General features: G+C 45.2%; 2 long non-coding RNA genes across 2 annotated transcripts; one reads left to right on the forward strand and one right to left on the reverse strand.

Annotated features, from left to right (window-relative positions):
* The first annotated feature begins 2,730 nt into the window (after nucleotides 1–2,730).
* On the forward strand, nucleotides 2,731–4,287 carry LOC310666346. The gene is made up of 2 exons (XR_014505885.1): nucleotides 2,731–2,787; nucleotides 3,346–4,287. It is a non-coding gene; the product is annotated as an uncharacterized lncRNA (long non-coding RNA).
* A 12,294-nt stretch (nucleotides 4,288–16,581) lies between these two features.
* Nucleotides 16,582–18,448, reverse strand: LOC310665922. The gene is made up of 2 exons (XR_014505715.1): nucleotides 18,201–18,448; nucleotides 16,582–17,204 (listed from the first exon to the last, which is right to left on the reverse strand). It is a non-coding gene; the product is annotated as an uncharacterized lncRNA (long non-coding RNA).
* Nucleotides 18,449–22,174: the final 3,726 nt, after the last annotated feature.

A 22,174-nucleotide genomic window follows, 5' to 3' on the forward strand; every position in this document is an offset into this window, starting at 1 on the left:
GATGGTGGGGTGGGAGCAGGAACGAGAGTCCAGAAGCCAGGGGTCTGAGGGTCAGGAAGCAGGGAGTCACGAAGTCAAGGGTCTGAGGGCCGAGAAGCAAGGAGCCAAACGCAGCAAGGCAGGGAACGTGTTGCTGTGGCAAAGAGCCGAAGGGAAATGCTGACTTTATATCCCTTCCCGGCTCTTGCCACCAGGTGCTGTGAGTTACCAAGTGGCCTCACCTGTGCAGCTGCGCCTTGCCTCTTCAGAACAAACTTAGGAAGGCCCCAGTCCTGCGAAGCCCTACTGGTCACAGGGCCTGGCTCCTGCACACACTCCTGACAGCCTGCTGCTGTCAAGAAAGATCTGGCCTGATTTCATTCCATCACTGTTGCACAAGTCTGGTTATTTGCTACTCTCATGAGTGATAAAATGCACGTCGTGATTCAAAACCAGAATTGAATTGATCTTGGAGACCAAAGGAAGCCAACCTAGGAATGTGAACATGGGCAGAAGTCAGTCTCTTGATTGCACCTCAGCAAAGAAACCGTTGGATACTTTCTGAGTCAAACAAAGCAGTAGATGCTCATAATGAAAAGTTAAAACCAGACCATTGAACTGTGCCCAGGGAAAAAGCAGCAATCGAGAGTACTGAAGCAATGCTGGAATGAGCGTTTTTTTAATCCACTTGAGCCTACGGATTTGTCTTCCACCAAATCAAACTCCCAAATATTCATGGAGGGAAGCCCAGTATAGAACATGTTAAAGTTGTCCAAATTTGAGTCCCTCTAATCATGTGCTTTCTTAAAACTTTTTTATTTTATTTTGATGAAGTAATAATCATAAATAAATAAGAATAAAAATATGTGCCCCACCACTGAGACCATTCCATTGTAACTATCCAACATCTCAAATAGTCTGACCCCTTTCCATTTTAACAATACAAATTCAACAAACACCCTCCATATCAAGTTAATTTATCATTAATGACCTCTTTATACCATTCTTCCATTTTTTATTCTGCTTGCCCCTTCCACTTACTAGCCATAATAATTCGTGCAGCTGTCAGTAAATTTGTGAGCAAGTCCTTCACAGCCTACGTACCTTCCACCCCATTGTAAATTGTTAATAATGCTACCTCTGGACTTTTGGTCAGCTTTAACCCAGTGATTTCTGTTATCTCCTTAAACACCCTTTGCCAAAACAATTGTACATATTTACACCCCCACCACATGTGAACATAATTCCCTGTTTCCTGGCATCCCCTCCAACATAACACCGAATATTACTCATTTATTTGATTTAATCATGTGCTTTTAAAAGCCATGTGCTGGATCGCAAAATCCCATCCTAATTGCTCAACCCATGTCCAGTCTTAAAATGGTTACATTCTCTCTCATTTAAGTGAGACATGCCATTTACGTGTGTTCAGCCGTTCATTAAATTTATTACGGTGAAACAGATGACCTCTGGAGACAACTGGTGAGAAGTCAGGAGGTTTTTCATTAATAAAACCCTTAGGCTCTTGACCATTGTGAGAAACACGTGTGATGTTTCCTACATTAATCCATCTCATCGCAAATATTTGTAAAGCTATTAGATACATGCTACAACTGCAAAGTAGAAGAATAGTGATCTGGGTTCACCATACTTTATGACATACAAAAAACACTTTATTAGTTTGTTTGTTGCATGTATGTTGTTGTTTAGTCATTTAGTTGTGTCCGACTCTTCGTGACCCCCTGGACCAGAGCACACCAGGCACTCCTGTCTTCCACTGCCTCCCGCAGTTTGGTCAAACTCATGCTGGTAGCTTCGAGAACACTATCCAACCATCTCGTCCTCTGTCATCCCCTTCTCCTTGTGCCCTCCATCTTTCCCCACATCAGGGTCTTTTCCAGGGAGTTGTCTCTTCTCATGAGGTGGCCAAAGTCTTGGAGCCCCAGCTTCAGGATCTGTCCTTCCAGTGAGCACTCAGGGCTGATTTCTTTAAGAATGGATACGTTTGATCTTCTTGCAGTCCATGGGACTCTCAAGAGTCTCCTCCAGCACCAGAATTCAAAAGCATTAATTCTTTGGCGATCAGCCTTCTTTATGGTCCAGCTCTCACTTCCATACATCACTACTGGGAAAACCATAGCTTTAACTATACGGACCTTTGTCGGCAAGGTGATGTCTCTGCTTTTTAAGATGCTGTCTAGGTTGCATGTATATCCCACCCTTGATTCTCTCATTCCTCAGTTAGTTCAGGCTGAGAGGCAGTGACTGGCCCGATGTCACAGCCAGCAATCTTCATAACCAAGTGGGGAACTGAACCCTGGTTTATCAGGTCATGGTCTGATATTCAATATCCCCAGGTGCCTTATATGTGCCATGTGTAATACAAAGAAAGAAAAATATAGATAACTATCGTGATAAAAAGATTTCCGTGCTCCCCAGCAGCAAGTCTAAAAATCCTTAGGCACTATATCACGGGAAGAAATTCACATGATTTCCATTCATGTCGATGTAATTCATTTTGAAGCGCTGCTGTGAGAACTGAAGGGTAGGAATTAAGGATTTTCTACTGGGAAATAGCTTTAATTACACACAGTTTAAAATGAAGGATGTGAACACAGGCAAAGATGACACACTGGATGTTGGTGTGACAGAGGCCAACTGCTGAACTTTAATGAAAGCCTAGTCATTCTTAAGTAGAGCCTCACTCATTGGGGAAGGATGCACCGAGATGTATAAAAAGTCCCACCATCCAGGAGAGATTCATTCCCTCACTGGATCAAACATCCGTACCAACACCTGCTGAAGAAGGTGAGTCTTATTGCAAGGTTTGTTTAGTATTGAGGTTTCCTTGATTGCAGGAGAACTAAGATCTTGAGCAGCACTCCAATAATCCTGGTTTTCTCAAAGGCTTACACTATTAGTTTTACGATTGTTATTGACCCTGGTTCTCTTCCTACATAATGTGGGAAATAGCCCAGGGTATAACCAGGCAAAAATCCAGATTCCGTGCTTCCACATTGGTTCTCAAGAAGAAGGCTTTACCTCAGTGTTTCCTGTCCTTGGGTCTCCAACTACTTTTGGACTACAAATCCCAACATCCCTAGCTAGCAAGCCCAGTGGTCAGGGATGATGGGAATTGTTGTCCAAAAACAGCTGGGGACCCAAGGCTGGGAAACACTGCTCTAGATGGATAGCCATGGAGACATCAGATCAAAACCTTGGACAATGGCAGCCGACAATATCCAAACCCTTAACCAACATAGACAGGGCGCTTCATAATATAGTCTCAAATCTGGCAGAGAGAAACCACCTCTTTCTTTCAACATATGAGGAATTTGATGTGTCTGACTGGTTCATTTCTTTCAGTTGCACCTCCCTTCCCCATTGCAAAGATGTCGTGCTGCTCCCCCTGCTGTTGCCACCAGTGCTGCTGCTGCCCCTGTTGCTGCCACCACTGCTGCTGCTCCCCTTGCTGTTGCCAGCAACACTGCTGCTCCCCCTGCTGCTGCCAGCATTGCTGCTGCCACCAGTGCTGCTGTCCCCATTGCGGCTCCCCCTGTTGCTGCCACCAGTGCTGCTGCTCCCCTTGCTGTTGCCAGCAGCACTGCTGCTGCCCCTGCTGCTGCCAGCATTGCTGCTGCCACCAGTGCTGCTGCCCCTGTTGTGGCTCCCCTTGCTGCTGCCCTTGCTGCTGCCACCAGTGCTGTTGCCACCCTTGCTGTTGCGGGCACTGTTGCTTCTACACCTGCTACCCCTCCCCTGCTGCTGTGGACACTGATGCTGCCCTTGATGCTGCTGCAGGCAGCGCTGCCACCCCTCCTGCTGAAGCTGCTGCTGATACCCAAGATGCTGAGACCAGTACGCCTGGTGCCACTGCTCTTGCAGTCAGTGCCGCTGCTCCCGCTGCTCCCGCTGCTCCCGCTGCTCCCGCTGCCCGTCCTGCTGCGATTCCACGTGCTCCTCTGGATTCCTTCCGTGAGAACTCAAGCCGCTCCCCGATGGAATGCAAGTGCTGAAGAAACCCAGTGCAAGGCATCGCCGCCACCACTACCACAAGCAATGGATTCTCGGACCACTCCCTGCGCTCACCTTGCTGAGCTCAGCGCTGCAACCTATGTACCTTCCCCCTTTATTGTTGTTTACCCCTCTTGTTGTCCACCCCTCTTGTTGTCTCTTTGACTATCAGGCATTTCCAGTGGTGTCACTGGGGGCTGTCTCATTTCCCCCTCTTCTGTTCTTTTCCTAACTCCTCTATTGCTGTAGAATCTCCTTGCCTGCATGGCAAATAATAAAGCAACAAATCACTAACGCAGGATCTTCACTTACTACTTTTTACTTAAAGAGAGCGAGAACGAGAGAGTGTGCAAATGTGTGTGTTCATGTGCATGAGGGGGAGAAAGAGAAAGAGAAAGAGAAAGAGAGAGAGAGAGAGAGAGAATGAGCCAAGCTCCATAATCAGGTTGGAGTGACTCCATCTAGCAAGGTCACTATTCATTTTTTTCTCTCGCAAGGAATTAAATCCTGCTCAAACACAATAGGCAGCTTAACAAAAATGCAATGCAAAAAAAAAAAAATCAATTTTTAAAAATATCCTTTATTTAATTTTTAAAATACATACAGCTGATTTGTTGTTTTTAAGAAATCACAGTACTTTACAATGACAGTACTTAAAAAAGCATACAGTAAAAACCATACAAAAAAGTTAAAATCGGAAATGAGGTAACTATTGTTGTAAGATGTACAGTGGTACCTCGGGTTACAGACGCTTCAGGTTACAGACGTTTCAGGTTACTGACTCCGCTAGCCCAAAAATAGTAGCTTGGGTTCAGAACTTTGCTTCAGGATGGGAACAGAAATCACACGGCGGCGGCAGCAGCAGCGGGAGGCCCCATTAGCTAAAGTGGTACCTCAAGTTAAGAACAGTTTCAGGTTAAGAACAGACCTCCAGAAAGAATTAAGTTCTTAACCTGAGGTACCACTGTATTCTTAACTGCCTGCATAGAATAGAAAAGTTTTCCAGCAAGCATTTAAAAGTTTACACAGAAGGCACCTGCAGAATCTATACTGGCAGAGTGCTCCACAGACCTGGGGCAATGACACTGAAGGCGCAGTTTCTTATTGTTGTCGAATGAGCGTCACCAACTCAGGTGAAATCAAACTTAGGTGAAAATATCTGCTAGGGTCATGTGTGCACTGAACAGCCCAAAGGAACATATATCACCCCACCAATTCTTTGCAACTGATGTCAACAGATTAACCTGAACTTTAAATCTTTCTAAATATATATTTGATTTTGCAAATGAAAGCAGCAAACAGCATCCTCCAGAACTGTGAGTCCTCTCTTTTTGGCTTGCTATTTTGTCGGGACAAAATCTGGACTAGGAAATATAGCTCCTGAAACAGCGAAGATGCAAGCAGTTAATGTCAAAGTACAAAATCTTTTTGCCTGCTCACTTGTAGAATGGCAAAAAGCCTTTGACATTATTAAAGATCAATAATAATAATAAAAATAACCCAGAAGACACAAGCAATAGAAATAACTGCAAATGAAGCTATGGAACTGTGTGAAAATTTCATTAAAAATCCAAACCCTTCTATGATATTGTAAAAAGCGGTTGATCAGGAAAATTGGGAATTTAAAATTTAGATCAATTCCAGAGGATATAGAATAAGGAGATATTAAAATATTCATAATAAGATGGTGGCATACCCTCCAACGTTCATCAGATGAAGATGGGATCATTTTTCACTCGCCCTCCCACTTTTGTATCCCACCCTCCGCAGAATATTTCCTTTCAGAAGAAGCATGAGTGACACCCACATCTGCTGCACCATCCAGAGAAAACTCCATGGGATTGGAAGTCAGTTCCTTCCAATAAAGGAAGGTTTTCCTTTGGAAAAACTGGAGAAGAGCCCAGAGACATCAGACCCCGCTATGGTCAAACTCCTTCTCCACAAGCAAGAAATTATACATTTCATTAGCCACGCCTGTTTTCCGATATCTCACTGCTAAGGAAATTAATGACATGCATTTTAATGACCGCTCCCCATATCAAATGGGGGGCGCCTTTTGCATGGTCGTGCGCAGCCCCCCGGATCCCAGTGCAGCTCCCGGTAGTGTGGGCAGGCTTTGCCCTCCTCAGGCTGGATACCTGGAAGTCTCAGCCAATCGCCCAATCCCGCCTGGGGAGGCGTTGCCAGGATATCGGGCAGGTAGGGGCACCTTGTGCCCACACAGCAGAAGGTGAATCTTACCTGTGAAGCATCAGTTGGCTCCAGAGCTTCTCCCACCCTGCCCTCCCTCAGTTAAGTCTTCTCTTGCAGGTTAACCTCTTCTCCACAGGTACGCAGGCGCTGCTACATCAGGGTCGCTGTCGAAGGTCCGGAAAGGAATTTTCCTGCATTGGCAGGTTTTGCCTTTCCCGTAGCAAAATATCACAACTTTGGAGGTTTCAGGCCTTGGGCGGAATCCTTTAGTCTATCTTCCTAAAAAGGGGGGGGGGCATGAAGCAACGACCTACACCCCCTTGCAGCGGTGATCCTAGGGTTCCCCATTAAAGGGGTCTTGAGGGGAGGCATTGGCCATACACTGAGAGGTTGTCATTGCTCTCCCCTCCAGTGGCAGTGAAACGGGTGGGTGGGCTCTCTGCTTGAACATATGTTCTCCAGAGCCAGCCGAATCCCTACGCATTCTGGATAACACTGATGTCCCCCAGATCCCCGGCTAGGGACTGGGAAGGATAAATGCCCAATGCCTGAGCCAAGGTCTCCCTACATCTGAAACTCAATAAAGTTGTAGCCAATTTTAATCCCATAACACGTTGTCTTGAGTCATTATTCCGCTTGGGGGGGTCGCCTGGGGGTTGGGGAGACTCCGCCTGTCCATGCAATGTGAGAGAAGCCCTTTGGCAAAAGGCCTTTGCAACATTACTCAGCTAAACAAAGGACCCAGATGTACCTATTTATGGTGGATATTTCCCCTTAGCCATCATTAATCTTCAAAAAGCCTGTTTTGGCAGGGAAGAAGTCCCTCCTTCTGTTTGTGACCCTTTAACTTAGGAGTGGCTAGCCTGTGTTCCTTCAGGCGTTGTTAGACTACAGCTCCCGTCTTCCCTGACCACAGGCCATTCTAGTTGCTAGGGCTGATGGGAGTTGTAGTTCAATAGCAGGCTAGCCAACCTGGCTTTAACTGGAGACACCAAGGATTGAAGGTTGGACTGTGTGCACCCAGGGCATAAGAACATTCACTGCCCTAGCAGAAGAGACTGTGGGTGATTTTCTATCATCGGTGGCCAAGTAGATGCCTTTGAGAAACACCTTGCCCAGCTGTGATTCCCAACAACTTAACTTCAGAGGTTTAATAGCTCTGACGGTCGAGGTAGAATGTAAGCAAGACGGTTTCAAACTATGAGTCCATTAAGACCAGAACGGTCAACTATGAATAAAAGCCATTCTCCCAGATCAAAAACAGAGGCAGGAACTTACTCCCTGTCCAAACAAGCTTCTTGAAGTCATTCATTTAGAGATTATGACTGAGTGAACCAGTGTTTGAAACTGCAAAAAAATGCTATACTCATTTAACTTAAGCGTTTCACACCCAACCCAACTTTAAACCCAAGAAATGCAACAATAATAACACCCTGGGGTGGGTTTTTTATTTATTTGCCATGGTTACAGTGAGATTCTGTGTCCACAGAGGCGGTATTCAAAGTCCTGGCTGGGAAAAGAAATTGTATCATTCACCAATATGATAATGAGAACGATGTTTCAGGTTGATGGCAGTCATACATCCTTCAAGTACATCAAAGAGGAACGAAAGGAGGTGGCTGTAGCGATGAACAAAGGAGGCAGGTGCCATGCCAAAGGCATTTGGCAAATTAATAGGTGTGAGGAGCCGACCGACATGGGTGGTGATGTGGCGTGGTGTTTCTTGCCTCTGAAGACAGCTTGAGGGATTGAGGTCAGCAATGTGAGTGCAAGGAATCAACCAGCATCCCAGTGCCGACAGAGGTGGGATTGTTCCTTGAACCCTGTAGACCCCCTGTTTGCCTTCAAAGCTTCCCTTAGGGTTCTTTAGTACTTGTATTGCTTAGGATAGCATTTGGAACCACAGCAGGAAAACCCACAGCAGTGGCGGAGGAAGAGGAGTGTGGAGGGAGCATACCGCCCCCGGCAGCGCGATCCCGGTGGGGTGCCATTGGAGCTGCCCCCTGCCTGTGCTGGGTGCCATGCCCCCACAGGCGGCGTGTCCCGCAGTGTGCCACGACCCAAGGACACCCACCATGCCCCTGTGGGTGGCGCACCACGCCACTGGGATGTGCGCCAGCCTTGCCCCTGCCTGCTCTCCACCCCCCAGAAGCACCAGCATCAAGGGCGCTATAAATCAGTTTCTGCATTTTAGAGAAAAGGAATACAAGAAGACCATGCATGATATTTTGGGAGGTTTTATTAACTGCTATACATGCAGTTGGATTTTGTGACTACAGAGGAGGTATTTCAACAGATGAAAGAAAGGAGAGAGCACCTAATCCACCAAGATGAGAAAGACCATGCAACAGATACGAGATATCTCATTTCTTGCCATATGGGTAGATTTGACAGGTCAACGTTCATGCCCGTCTTATTGGGGGGCCTTGCATGATTGCTAAGAAAGTAAACAGATGAGGAAAATGCAGGGGTGAACAAGGAGGCAGGTGCAAATTTAAGAGACAGGCACTGATGAATCTCAGGAGTCAGCCAGCATTGATGGAGTAGCAGCTCTCAACACTTCACTGAACATCTTCAGCAGCAGCCTTGCTTAGGATAGCAGCAACCGGAACCACAGCCACAAGAGCCACAGCAACCGGAACCACAGCCACAACAAGGACCACAGCATCCGGAACCGCAGCCGCAAGAGCCACAGCCACCGCAACCACAGCCGCAAGAGCCACAGCCACCGCAACCACAGCCGCAAGAGCCACAGCCACCGCAGCCACAGCCGCAAGAGCCACAGCCACCGCAGCCACAGCCGCAGGAGCCACAGCAACCAGAACCACAACCGCAAGATCTGCAGCAGCAGGGGGAACAGCAGCAGCAAGGAGAGCAGCAGGGAGAGCAGCAGTTGGAGCAGCACGACATCTTAGCAATGGGGAGGGAAGACGAAGCTGAAAGAAATCAAAGGGACTTCCCATTAGCCAACCTTAATGTCCTCAGACACATTAATGACACTTACTAAACGTGCTCTGCAGACCAGACCAGACTTGATTCTGCTCATAATGTTTCTCCACTCGGCTGCTCTGTACGGACATTCTGGGCTGCTCTTGTGCCCAAAGGTTTCTGCATGACATTGCATTGGTGTAATGGTTCTAGGGGTTGCTCGTGCGTAAGCCGGTGCAAACACCTGGCTGGATTGCCTGAGTGAACCTTCTCTGTCCGGACAGCCACTCACCCGTGGCTGTCTCAATCGCTGCCAGAATCCCTCAGTGGGCGTTTCTTAAACTTCTTCCAGCAAAGAAGCTCTTTGACGCCTAGTCTTCTCCTACTCTCTCTGCGCGAAAGCCTTCTGCGCAAGGAGGGCATAGGCAGCGGAGGACCTCTACTCTCCCCGCTAGTCCCCGGCAAGGAGTCATGGGACCCCCTCGCCGCTTCCCCCATCTGCCCCCCTTCTTCACTGGTGCTACGCTGATTCTCTTCCCCAGAAGATGGGCTGCCTCTCCCAATCCCGGGACGCTCTCCGGAATCCCTCTGGATTTTGCTCTCTCCCTCTGGCACTGATGGCAGTTCCCTGACAATTGGCTATAAATCTCCATCCTTCAATTTGATCCACACTAGGTAATTCAGCATACTGTGCCTTGAATTTTGCTTAGCTTGGATGTCCAGGGACACTGTGCAAATTGGACAAGAAGAAGAAGAGTTTGGATTTGATATCCCGCCTTTCACTCCCTTTAAGGAGTCTCAAAGCGGCTAACATTCTCCTTTCCCTTCCTCCCCCACAACAAACACTCTGTGAGGTGAGTGAGGCTGAGAGACTTCAAGGAAGTGTGACTGGCCCAAGGTCACCCAGCAGCTGCATGTGGAGGAGCAGAGACGCGAACCCGGTTCCCCAGATTACAAGACTACCGCTCTCAACCACTACACAACAACACAGATGCGTTTTGTCCCCAATTCCTCAACCAGGAGTCACAGGCAAGGATGTTTCTATAATGCACCCGCCTATATAAAGGGTGAATTATTGTTAAAGTATTATAAGTTGTATGCATTGGTCGTGTTAGATACACAGTCTCTGGGTCTCCTTAGGAAATTCAATGGCTTTTGAACTAAGGTGTCTCCAAAGATTGCCTGAGGACAATGTTAAATAATTGCATGACCCCGAGACCATCCTATCCCATGATGCAACCTAAGATAAGATGGGAGATGAAGAGACAGTTCTTTGGATCATCCTGGATGCTCTCATAGTAAAGCAGGGCATATTATAGTCAACTAGTTAAATAATCTTATATAAACCTCCTTAGGACCATAAAGGGACAAAGGAAGAGAGAGAAGTTTGATCCAGTTCCTACCGCAACTTAAACTGATCCATACTTCTCAAATCAGTAGGCAAACTGACATGGAGCCGCTGTATGGAATTTGCACTTCTTCAAATTTTACAATATAGTTCTCTAACCAAGTAATGCATATCAAAATCATATATGTTGCCTTAAAATGTACACAAAAATGCACATATTAATGGAAATAATAGGCAAAAAGTAGTAATTAGGCACAATTGCATGTAAATTAAGAAAAGAATGATGCAGAAGAATTTTCACAAGGAATTTACAAAGCAAATTGGAAACCTTAAAAACTGAATTTAGGATTATGCTTAGAGCAGACCCATTGAAATCAATGGACCTAAATCATGACCATTATTTGCAACGTGTCTTCTCTGAGTAGAACATATTTTGACACTGCCCTCAGATTTGTCAGCAAAAATCAAATCAAAGGTGTGAGCTCTATTCTCCTGCAATCAAGAAAAAAGGAACAGATATATAACTGGGACAGAACTTACAGTTTCAGTAGTAGGAGTTGGTGTGTGGGTATTGGATCCAATGAGTGAGTGAAGAACTTCTGGATGGTGGGCCTTTTTATACAGCTGGCCACACCGTTCACCCTGCAAAATGAGGCACTACTCAAGAATGATGAGGTCTTCATTAATCCTCAGTGGTTGACTTCTACCACACCATTATCCCGTGCCTAATGCTTGACTGTGTTCAAATCCTTCATTTTAAAATGCACGTGATATATTTTCTAGTAGTAACACTGTAATTCTTACCCTGTCCAAATAGGGCACTTATGCGATTGCTTCCAAATCCAATGATGTTGAGATGAATCATCATCATATGAATTTATTCATGTGATATAATGCCTAAGGATTTTAGTTTTCCGACTGTGGACTTGGAGGCATGGAAATCTTCCTTCCTTCCTTCCTTCCTTCCTTCCTTCCTTCCTTCCTTCCTTCCTTCCTTCCTTCCTTCCTCCCTCCCTCCCTCCCTCCCTCCCTCCCTCCCTCCCTCCCTCCCATAGCACATGTAACGGTATTTTACATGCTGAGACCCTATCTGCCTGTGGACTATCTCACCAAAGTGGTGCAATGTGTTCTACGTGGAGCTACATTTGAAGGTGAACTCTAATCCAGAATGTGGCAGCTAGACTGATGACTGGAAGTGGCTGCCAAGACCACATAACACTGGTCCTGAAAGACCAACATTGGCTCCCAGTACGTTTCCGAGCACAATTCAAAGTGTTGCTGCTGACCTTTAAATCCCTAAACAGCCTGGCCCAGTATACCTGAAGGAGCGTCTCCACACCCATCATTCTGCCACTGAGGTCCAGCTCCGAGGGCCTTCTGGCGGTTCCCTCTCTGTGAGAAGTGAGGTTACAGGGATCCAGGCAGAGGGCCTTCTCAGTGGTGGTGCCCGCCCTGTGGAACACCCTCCCACCAGATGTCAAAGAGAACAACAACTACCAGACTTTTAGAAGACATCTGAAGGCAGCCCTGTTTAGGGAAGTGTTTAATGTTTGATGTTTTTAATATTCTTTGGGCAGCCGCCCAGAGTGGTTGGGGAAACCCAGCCAGATGGGCGGCATATAAAAATTATTATTATTATTATTATTATTATTATTATTATTATTATTACATCATAAAGTATGATAGAACTGGAGTATTCTAGGATCTCTGACAACATCCCCACATGGTAGGACCCCTCTCAAAGCCACTAGGTCAGAATGGCCTTTAAAACACCTACAAAAGAAAGAGGAGGCAGTCTTATACTCTTATAGTATACTCTTATAAAACTGCAGGTTATTACAATAATCCTGCCAATGTTCTTATCTGTTACAATTCCTTTGTCAATATTCAATAAGCCGTTTCCATTCTTGTATAAAAAGTTTGCTATCCTGATTTCTTTTCTTTTTTTCTGATAAGTTTCACCATTTCTGCCTATTCCACAAATTTTTGTATCCATTCTTCTTTCTCCAGGACTTATTCTTTCCATTTTGGGGCAAAAAAAACCAAAAACCAAACAACAAACATTCTTGCCATGGTAGTCGCATACACAAATATATTTCTATACGGTTTGGCTAGTTCTGTCCCTAAACAAATGTCAGGTATGTTGAGCCTGGGGAAATGTGAGAAGGCCATAGGATGTCAAGGGCCGTGGCCTCAGGTGCAGATTTTTGAAGAGGGTGTGAAGCACATGGCCTCAGCAAGAACCCCCATTGCAGTGTGGCCCAGCGCTTGTCTCCTGGTGTCAGAAGAACCAACACTCGAGGAGAGGAACACGGGGCCATGTCATAATGGAGGCACCAGCGTGGGGTACCTGGTTCATGTCAGCCAAGTACTATGTTGCCTTGCCAGGCATGTTGGGATACTCCGTTCCACCTTAAGGACAGACGTGTGGATTGTTGCATGCCACATGCCTGTTTACACTCCAGCACAGCTTGCTGGGAACTTCCGTTTTGTGTATAGCTTTTGCTGTCTTGCTTTTGGACACGAAAGGGATCAGACATGTTTTCCTTATGTCCTGATGTATGCTGAATAAACTGCTTGTAAATATGCTCAAACAGCCTCTCCTGCCACTTCTGTTGCATAGCGTTATCTCTGCTGATTAGAGTGTGCCCTAGCTTTTGAAGTTTGGGTCGCTGATTCATGTTGCACCAAGGACTGGAGTTCGTCCAGTACACCGGCTGGTGGGATAGAGCCATCTGGGGGCCTGCCAATTGCCCCCGCTTCCTTGGTTGTATGCCAACAGGGCTCCCCCCTGTGCGGTACTGCATGGCCCCACTTGGCTTCGGTGTGGGGCAGGGGCACTACGTGGCTACAGGAGGTCCCTCTCCCCCAGTAATAAAAGGCCTTGGATCAAAACAAGATAATCCCATTCAACTCAGCCTAATTGTTTATAAAGCAATCCCATAAGTGCCCCTTTAATAATGGCCGGGAATTACAGTGTTTCCAAAACATAGTTTTAATCACATCCCTTTTCAAAATGAAGGTTACGAAGACAGTCAGGGATCACATGCAGGATGTTTGGTGCGTGGCAGAGGTCAGCGTCATGGGTTAATGAAGACCTTGCCATTTTTGAGCAGTGCCTCATTGCTTGTGGAATGGCACCCACTGATATATAAAAGGTCCATCACCTGAAACTCTTCACTCACTCACTGCATCCAATACCACCGAGCAAGGTAAGTTCAGTTCTAATGTTTGTTTGCACTTACTGTGTTCTCAGTTGCAAAGGAGCTAATGTCTTGAGCAGGTAGTTCAGCTAGCAGCACCCCGAATTGGCCTGGATTCTTTCAGAGTTTAAGGTCTGAGCACCTTGCCTGGCATATTCTCACTCAGAGGAACTGAAGATGGTCCAAAGTTAAAGATTTTATGGTGGACTTGTAAAAGGGTAAAAGAGTATTGGGAAATGATCCACAATAAATTGGAAAAAAAAAAATTTAAACTACTCGCTCCTCCCCAAACCAGAATCCTTTTTGTTGGGGATAATTCAGACTGAAATTCCCAGGTGTCAAAAAGGGTTATTTACATATGCTACTACTGTGGCTGGTGTTTTGTTAGCCCAAAAATGGAAAACAAGTGAGGTCCCAACCAAAGAAGATAATATGCACAACTTGCAGACTTAACATACAGAATAAGAGAACAAGAAGAACATACGTTTAAAGAAGGTTGGAAAACGTTTATTGAATATATGGGAAATAATTGCATACAGCTGAAAACGTTGGCAGCATTAAGAGAAATTCAACAGTGTGAATAAGTTATGATGGATGCAATAATGGACTACCTAATGATACAGTTTTTGTAAAATGTGCAGGGATTTATGATATGCAAAATGAACCATGGAAAGAGAAGAATGGAAGTCATTGATATCTTAAGGATGTAAAATGGGTATTTTAAATTGTAAAGCAGAAAACTTAATGAGAGAGAGAGCGAGAGAGAGAGAGAGAGAGAGAGAGATAAAGTTAAAGATTTTTAAAAAGCTGGGAAGCATTCTCTTCATTTAGTCAGTAAAACAGATGGCAGGGGAACTCAGGTCTTGATCAGATAGCCCAGCAATTCCTGCACACAAAATGAGAAGTGTTCCAATATTTTATAGTGAAACAGGAATTCAGATTCTAGTCCAGACAGGTCACTTGATTAAAACTGTCAGGAAGTTGGCTTTTTGCTGAGATATTGCATGTGAATCTTCACGTAATGTAGTGGAAATGCATATGTAGGTTCACCAAATGGAGAAACATTATCTACACGGGTTCCCTTAGTGCAGAACGTAAGGCGTATTTAAGAGGTCTGAATATGCAGTGCTCAGTTAACAGTGAATCCCTTAATTTCCTGAAGCTCCAACACACCTCTCCACCTCCACCACAAAGATGTCGTGCTGTTCCAAGTGTGGCTGCTCCCCCTGTTGTTGCAAGCAGTGTTGCTGTTCCCCCTGCTGCAGTTGTGGCTGTTGCAAGCAGTGTTGCTGTTCTCCCTGCTGCGGTTGTGGCTGTTGCAAGCAGTGTTGCTGTTCTCCCTGCTGCGGTTGCGGCTGTTGCAAGCAGTGTTGCTGCTCCCCCTGCTGTTGCAAGCAGTGCTGCTCTTCCCCCTGTTGCAGTTCTGGTTGTTGCGGCTCTTCCTGCTGTGGTTGCTATCCTAAGCAGTGCAAGTGTTGAATAACCTCAATGGAAGCCTTCCATGGAAACAGGAGTCTACAACTGATGGTCCCAGGAATCATCTTGCCACACATGAGCTCCGGGTTCAAGGGCTGCTGGTTGACTCCTTGCACTCTACTTGATGAATTCTCAGATTCTCTTTCTATAACTTCCTTATTACATCCTAACTTCTGTCTTCCTCTTGTCTTCTCTGTTTAATTCACTTGCATGTTCTCTCATGACCCATCTCTAACAAGGCATTTCAAATAATGCCATCTTGACCATCTCAATGTGTGTGACTCTCTATTTACTCTCTCTGTTTCGCTTCTAATTCTTCTGCTGTTGTAGAATGTAACTGCCTGCATGACAACCAATAAAATAGTGAACTATAGACTTGGTTTATTTCTTCCCTTAATGTGTGGCCAACAGAAGGAAGCTGCTACAGCTCAATGTGTACAGCCAACACATGTTTGCTTTGCATGTAGTCCATACCTACATGCTAGTCTATTGTGTGCCATGGATGTGCTCACCCACGGAGCTATGTCCTTTCCCCAATATTTTATGCGCAGATGGAGGTAAGTGGTATTCCACAAATGACTCAAGCAGGGTACATGTCCTTCAGCTGGAGATATCAGGGCTTGAGATCTGTTAGCACTGGTGAACCTAGATGGATAATGTCAGACCATCTAGGCCAGCGGTTCTCAACTTGTGGGTCCCCAGATATTGTTGGACTACAACTCCCATCATCCCTGAACTCTGGCCTTGCTGGCTGGGGTGATGGGAGTTGTAGTTCAACAACATCTGGGAACCCACAGGTTGAGAAAGGCTGATCTAGGCCTCTCTAGTTGGACACCAGGAGTCTCTCCTCACAATTCCTCCACCCAAACATCCTCTTCCCCCAAATTACATCCCTTTCAGCCCACAATTGATGTTTTCGCATGGGTGGAATGTTTTCTTTAACTCTGATCATACCTCAGTGGAGAATAGAGAAAGGGTGTGTGGATATGTATAGAGTTGTTGTTGTTGTTCTTGCTCTTGCTCTTATTGTTTCTATACAGTACCACCCTTCATCTGAGGATCATGGAGTGAGTTACAATAGAAAAACACAACGATATGCAACATGGTATCCAAAAAAACCAACCAACCAACCAACCAACCAACCAACCAACCAACCAACCCCTTCTACAGTTTAAAAGACCATATATTGTTTAATTAGCCAAAGGCCTGGGAGAAGAGGATTTCCACCCCCTCTGGTGCCTAAAGATATGTAACGAAGGCCCCAGGTGAGCTTCCCTGAGGAGAGCATTCCACTGAATTGAATTAAGTGCCCACCATAGGACCTCGGGAATTTTGCCCAGAAGAGAAGGAAGCCGCCAAGGTTCCAAACTTCTGCTTTAACTGATGGGGCTACTGCAATCTCCTGCATATTGAGGTGAAAGAAAGCAAGAAGACGATGTATATGCTTTGGATTTTTTTATTAGCTTCCATGTATACATTTATATTTTGTATCCACAGCTATTCAAAGAGAGGAAAGGAAAAAAGGAGATCATCCCATCCACCAAATATGAGAAAGATTACGCAACAGGCATGCCTCCTGGAAGGACGACGGAGTGGAATAAAGAGGATGTGAGAAGAAACCAGGCCTGATCAGTGGAGGCAGGTGTGAACGCAAGGCACAAAGATGGGTGAATCGAAGACGTCGGCCAGCACCAAGGAGATAGCAGCGCTCAACACTTCAGAGGTTCCTCAGCACCAGCATTGCTTGGGATAGCAGCAACTGGAACCGGAGCCACCAGAGCCCTGGGAACCACAAGAACGGCAAGATCCACAAGATCCACGAGAGCTGCCACAAGAGCCGCTGGAACCGCAAGAGCCACTGGAACCACAAGAGCCACTGCAACCACTGGAACCGCTGGAACCAGAACCACAGCAGTGGGAGCAACAGCAGCATGGGCAGCAGCAACAGCACGGGCAGCTGCAGCACTTGCAGCAGCAAGGACAGCAGCAGCAATTGGAGGAGCAGGGACAGCAGCAGCAATTGGAAGAGCACGACATCTTGGCAACGAAGAGGGAAGGCGGAGCTGAAAGAAATCAAGGGGTTTCCCATTAAGCAACCGCAGGATCCTCAGGCGTATTAAAAAGCACATGAGATGCATGCCCTGCTTTAGGAAGACCAGCAGAGACATGCTTTCATTCCCGGTGAGCCTACAAGTGCATTTTGATTGCTCATGTTGCAATTCTGCTTAGCTGTGATATTGCCCTGTGCACCTCTGCCCTTTTACTTGATTGCCTGTGACAATCCAGAGCGCTGGGTGTCAATCTCTGCTCAGGCTGGCTGCCCAGAGCCATTTCAGCAATAGCACAGCAGGTCTTTCGTGAACTCTATTGTCTGCCGAGAGCCACAGATCATGCTGGTTCTCTCATTAATGTAAGTGTTTAAAGGGTGAGTAATATTCCAGTATGTATCTTCACTACACATTGCATCAAGTGATGTAACACTTAAAGAGAACTCATCAGAGCTTCTTTTGACACTTCATTAGATCTGAGCGTAGTGTATCTGAGAGGATTGTCTCTGAGCCCATAAAGTCCTATAATGCATCAAATGGCATGCTTGGTCAGGAGAGAGAAAATGGACTACTTTAGATTCTTCGCAAGACAATATTCAGCATTATTTCCAGTCCTAAAAGCTGTATCCAAGCCTTAAGGCAAGCTCAATTTGTGTGAATAAATGCACATTTTGGATAAAACGATGTGTGTCCGAAAGACCTTCTTGAGACATTAGATTCTTTGCATTCAAGAGAGATCAAAATTTGCATCCATACAATTAGGCTTTCCTCAAGCTACATCTCCTCAGGTATCCCTGTGTAAGATAATATTGGTAATATTTGGTAATATTTCTTACCAAGAATATGGTAATATTTGGTAATATTTCTTGGTAATATTTCTTACCAAGAAGGCGATAATCAGAAAGGCAGTGCAAATGCAAAACCAGAGTTGCAAGAGTACCTCCTCGAGACCTTCACTTCCCTACAAACAAGGACAGACCCAGAATGAATAAGCACTGGAACGGAGCTCACCTTATTCAGTAGCAGAGTTTGTTGTGGATGTTGGATCCAATGAGTGAGTGAAGGACTCCTGGGTTGCGGGTCTTTTTATAGAGATCTGTGCATCCTTTCCCAAGTGATGAGGCACTACACAAGAATGACGAGGTCTTCATGTGCTGTCCTCCACAACACCATCATCCGGTGCGTAATCCTTGATTGTGTTCATATCCTTCATTTCGGAATGTATGTTATTAAAGTTATTGTGCAGTAGTAGCACTGTAATTCTCCATCCTGTCCCAAAGGGGGAGGCCTTTATTATTTATTTTTTAAATCTGGAGACCACTCTTCATCTGTAGATCCTAGTGCAGTTCACAGCATCAAAACACATGGTAAAACACAAAAATTTATAGTGTTTTATTTTTTAAAAACCCAATTATGTTGAGGATAACAGACGCCATGTGCATTTCTCCCTGAGAGACAAAGCCTAAGAGTTTTGTTTTATAAGATTATTACCTTTTTTTTGCTTTATTGCCCTGTGTAAGATATATAAAAAGTACTTTTTATAACGATTTAAAGCCAATCTTGTAAAAGCCTTTAGTGTTTTCCTTATGATTTGTGGGGATGGAGCAAAAAGAGAGGTCTCTGAAACTGGGGTGATCTCCTGGATTTTTTGGGTGTGCGGGTTTTTTTGTTTTTTTAAAAAAGTAATCCATAGGAAGCTGATTACTCATTGTGACAGCAACATTTTTCTCTGTAATTCCAGAGTGGAGAACCACTGGGCCATGGGCCTAATTAGATCAACTATGGGTTCCAATTCAGCTCAAGGGGCCTTTCTCTCCAATCGCATATATGTGTCGCACACATGACACCAGAGTCAGGTCAAAATGCACCTGCCAAAGCACAATAAGAAGCCTTAAGGGAGTTCCAGTTGACCCTGGGCAAGAGAGCCTTGAAGTCATCTCAGATCAGCAGATTACTGATGGCAACAAGGCTACGGTGCGGTGGACTAGATTATGGTCAAGAGATAGGAAGATACGTCAATTTCAATTTCTCTCCCTTTGCGTATATCCATTTGCACATACAGTATTGAGTAAGGGCTGTAGCCCAGTGGCAGAGCACATGCATTGTAAACATAATACATACCCCTTAACTGTCCATCCAGTTTGGGGCAGCTGTGCTCTTGCACAGGTCATGTGGCTTATCTTCTCCTAGATGGGCCACCTTTCAGGTTGGAGAACACCATCTGCCCAACACTTCTCTCCAGAGGACATACAAAAACTGCCTTCTTGTCCATTGGGCCCACTCAAAGTGCCAGAGCCTGTTTCTGCATGCAGGAGAAGTCCCTAACTCACTGAGGGTTTGAGCCTCATTGGAAACACTCACTTGGTTTAGCTGGCCAATCTTTGCCATTCATGGAATGTGGCTGTTGTCACACACTGACAGCTTCTAGGAGACATAAATGGGAGCTGAGTGCGGGGTGGGGACCAAAGGTGAATAAACTATCCCAGAAGGATCAAGATGATAGAGAGACAAGACCTGTGGAGTGTTAATGCTGTGTGCCCCGCAATCCCATGCTGAGGTAGTAGTAGTTGTTGTTTAGTCGTCTTAGTCATGGTCAACTCTCCGTGACCCCATGAACCATAGCATGTCTTGGAAACTCTCACTTTCTTCTCAAAGCTTCTCCTTTTTTATGTCCATGGAGTTTTCTTGGCAAAATACTGGAGTGGCTTGCCAGTTCCTTCTCCAGGTGGATCACATTTAGTCTAAACTCTCGGCTATTACCTGTCCATCTTGGGTGGCCCTGCACGGCATAGCTCATAGCTTCTCTGAGTTATTCGAGCCCCTTCGCCACGACAAGGCAGTGATCCATGAAGGGGCTGAGGTAGTATATATGTGTAAATAAAGCCATATGTTCTAGTCTCCAATTCAATTCAATTAACAGTCTTCAGTTGAGGAAACTAAATGTTGGGTAAGCAGTAGAACCCATGAAGTCTCTCACAGCTCTCCAAGAGTAGCTCTCCAAGATATCAGATGGAGGGACTTCTTCCCTGCTAAGATGTCATGGAATCATCCATCTGCTAAGATGGATCTGCCAAGATCCACATCTGCTAATATATCATGGAATGATCCAAGCAGAGTTTCTGGAGAATGAACCTGGAAGATCATGTGCTCTGCCACTGACCTAGAACACTTTCTTCTTATTTTATGTGCAATGAAAGGTTACTAGCCAAGGATTTGGCTATTGGCCTTGCCCAGCCCAACAGCCCTTTAGAAGCCAGTGCTTGATGGTGTTACTTTCCACATGAAAATAATAATATTCATTCATTGATTTATATCACCTACCTCCATCTTACAGCAGAGGAATACAACAACTCTGTGCACTGTGGTTTGGATTTTTGTATATATCTGCCATCTATACTTTTAGTAAACAAGAGAGGTACTCAAACACATGAAAGGGAAGAGAGAGTGCTGCATCTTCCAAAATGATGAGCCTTTCAGATGTACGACAAGCAATTCTCCTTCTCAAGCACATCAAAGGGAACTAAGGAGACGGTGAGAAGAAATTGCTGCTCATCAAAGGAGGCAGGTGCAATGCTTAAGGCACTGAACTTGGGAAATTAATGAGTGTCAGAAGTCGGCAAGCACTGATAGTGGAGGTGGTGGTGTGGGGTAATTTGTCAAGCTGACAGCTCCCTGTTTGCACTGAGAGCATCCCTCGGGGTTCTTCAGCACTTGCATTGCTCGGGATAGCAGCATTTGGAGCAGCCCCAATAACCAGAACCACAGCAGGGAGGGACAGCAGCTTGCAGCAGCCACCACAGCAACAGGGAGAGCAGCTACACCTGGAACAGCATGGCATCTTTGTGATGGGGAAGAAAGGCAGAACTGAAGGAAAGCAAGATCTTGCCTGTGAACCAGCTGCAGAGCACTCAGAAATAGATATCATACATAAATGTTTAGCCGCATGGGGAGCAGCATATATGCTGGTTTTTATCTAATGTTTCTCCAGTCATAAATAAATACATAATAGGATAAGCTAGATCCGTGGTTAGGCAAAGAATCATGGACATAGAGAGACAACAGGACTATACAAGGGTCCCTGGTTATAAAATCATAGAAAACAGGAGATATATAGCCACTCCAGCAACATATCTCTATTTCCTCACATCCAGAAACGCAAGAAGGGCTTTTACGCTTGCTAGAAGCTTGGCCTTGCCCTCACCGGTTCTGGAAGGCTCCTATAGAAAGGTCCCATACGCACAGAGACTTTGTGCCTGCCCATTAGGGGAAATAGGAAGCCCAGAACATATATTTTGAGGTGTCCTTTTTATCCATAGAGACACCATTGATCCTTTGTTGAAGAGGCTCACCAATCTTTCAGACAAGTCTAAACTTCATTCTCTCCTCTTAGGCAAAGATCATAAGACAACCTGGCTGGTAGCCAGATTCTGTGCCCAGATTTGTAGGCACAGATCATCCTCTAGAATAAAATAGTTTACTAGGGAAATGCTGAAGTTGCCTTTTGGGGCACTTCAGGGTCAATTTTTTTATGGTAGCCCAAATCTCAGTTGTATGGGTGTATGTATATATCTCAATTTTAACTCATGAGCTATTGCTGCAATCTGCTCCAATTGTATATTTTATCTTTATGAATGCTGTTTTTGTTTAGTTATGTTATGTGAGGTGGTCTTTGACCGTATCTAATACATAATAGGATAGAGAGGGGTGGGCAATGGGGGAGAAATTTAATTCAGTTCACATTTAAAGGGAAAGCCATCAAATTGCTTCCCTTCAGGAAGCAATATGTGACTTGAAACACAGCCGCTCTTCAAAATGTGTGCCTCTCTGAATGTTGCAGTGCAGTGCTCCAGTAAATAAACATGTACAAAAAATGCACATACAAGGCTAAAGTTTTCATTAAAATAACATACAAAAATAATTGTATTAGTTAGGGATTCTTTCCCCAAAATGTGTATATTAGGATAAATTTGATGATGAATTCACCA

Source organism: Podarcis tiliguerta, assembly GCF_965153285.1.
Source record: "Podarcis tiliguerta genome assembly, chromosome: 16".
Classification (NCBI taxonomy): domain Eukaryota; kingdom Metazoa; phylum Chordata; class Lepidosauria; order Squamata; family Lacertidae; genus Podarcis; species Podarcis tiliguerta.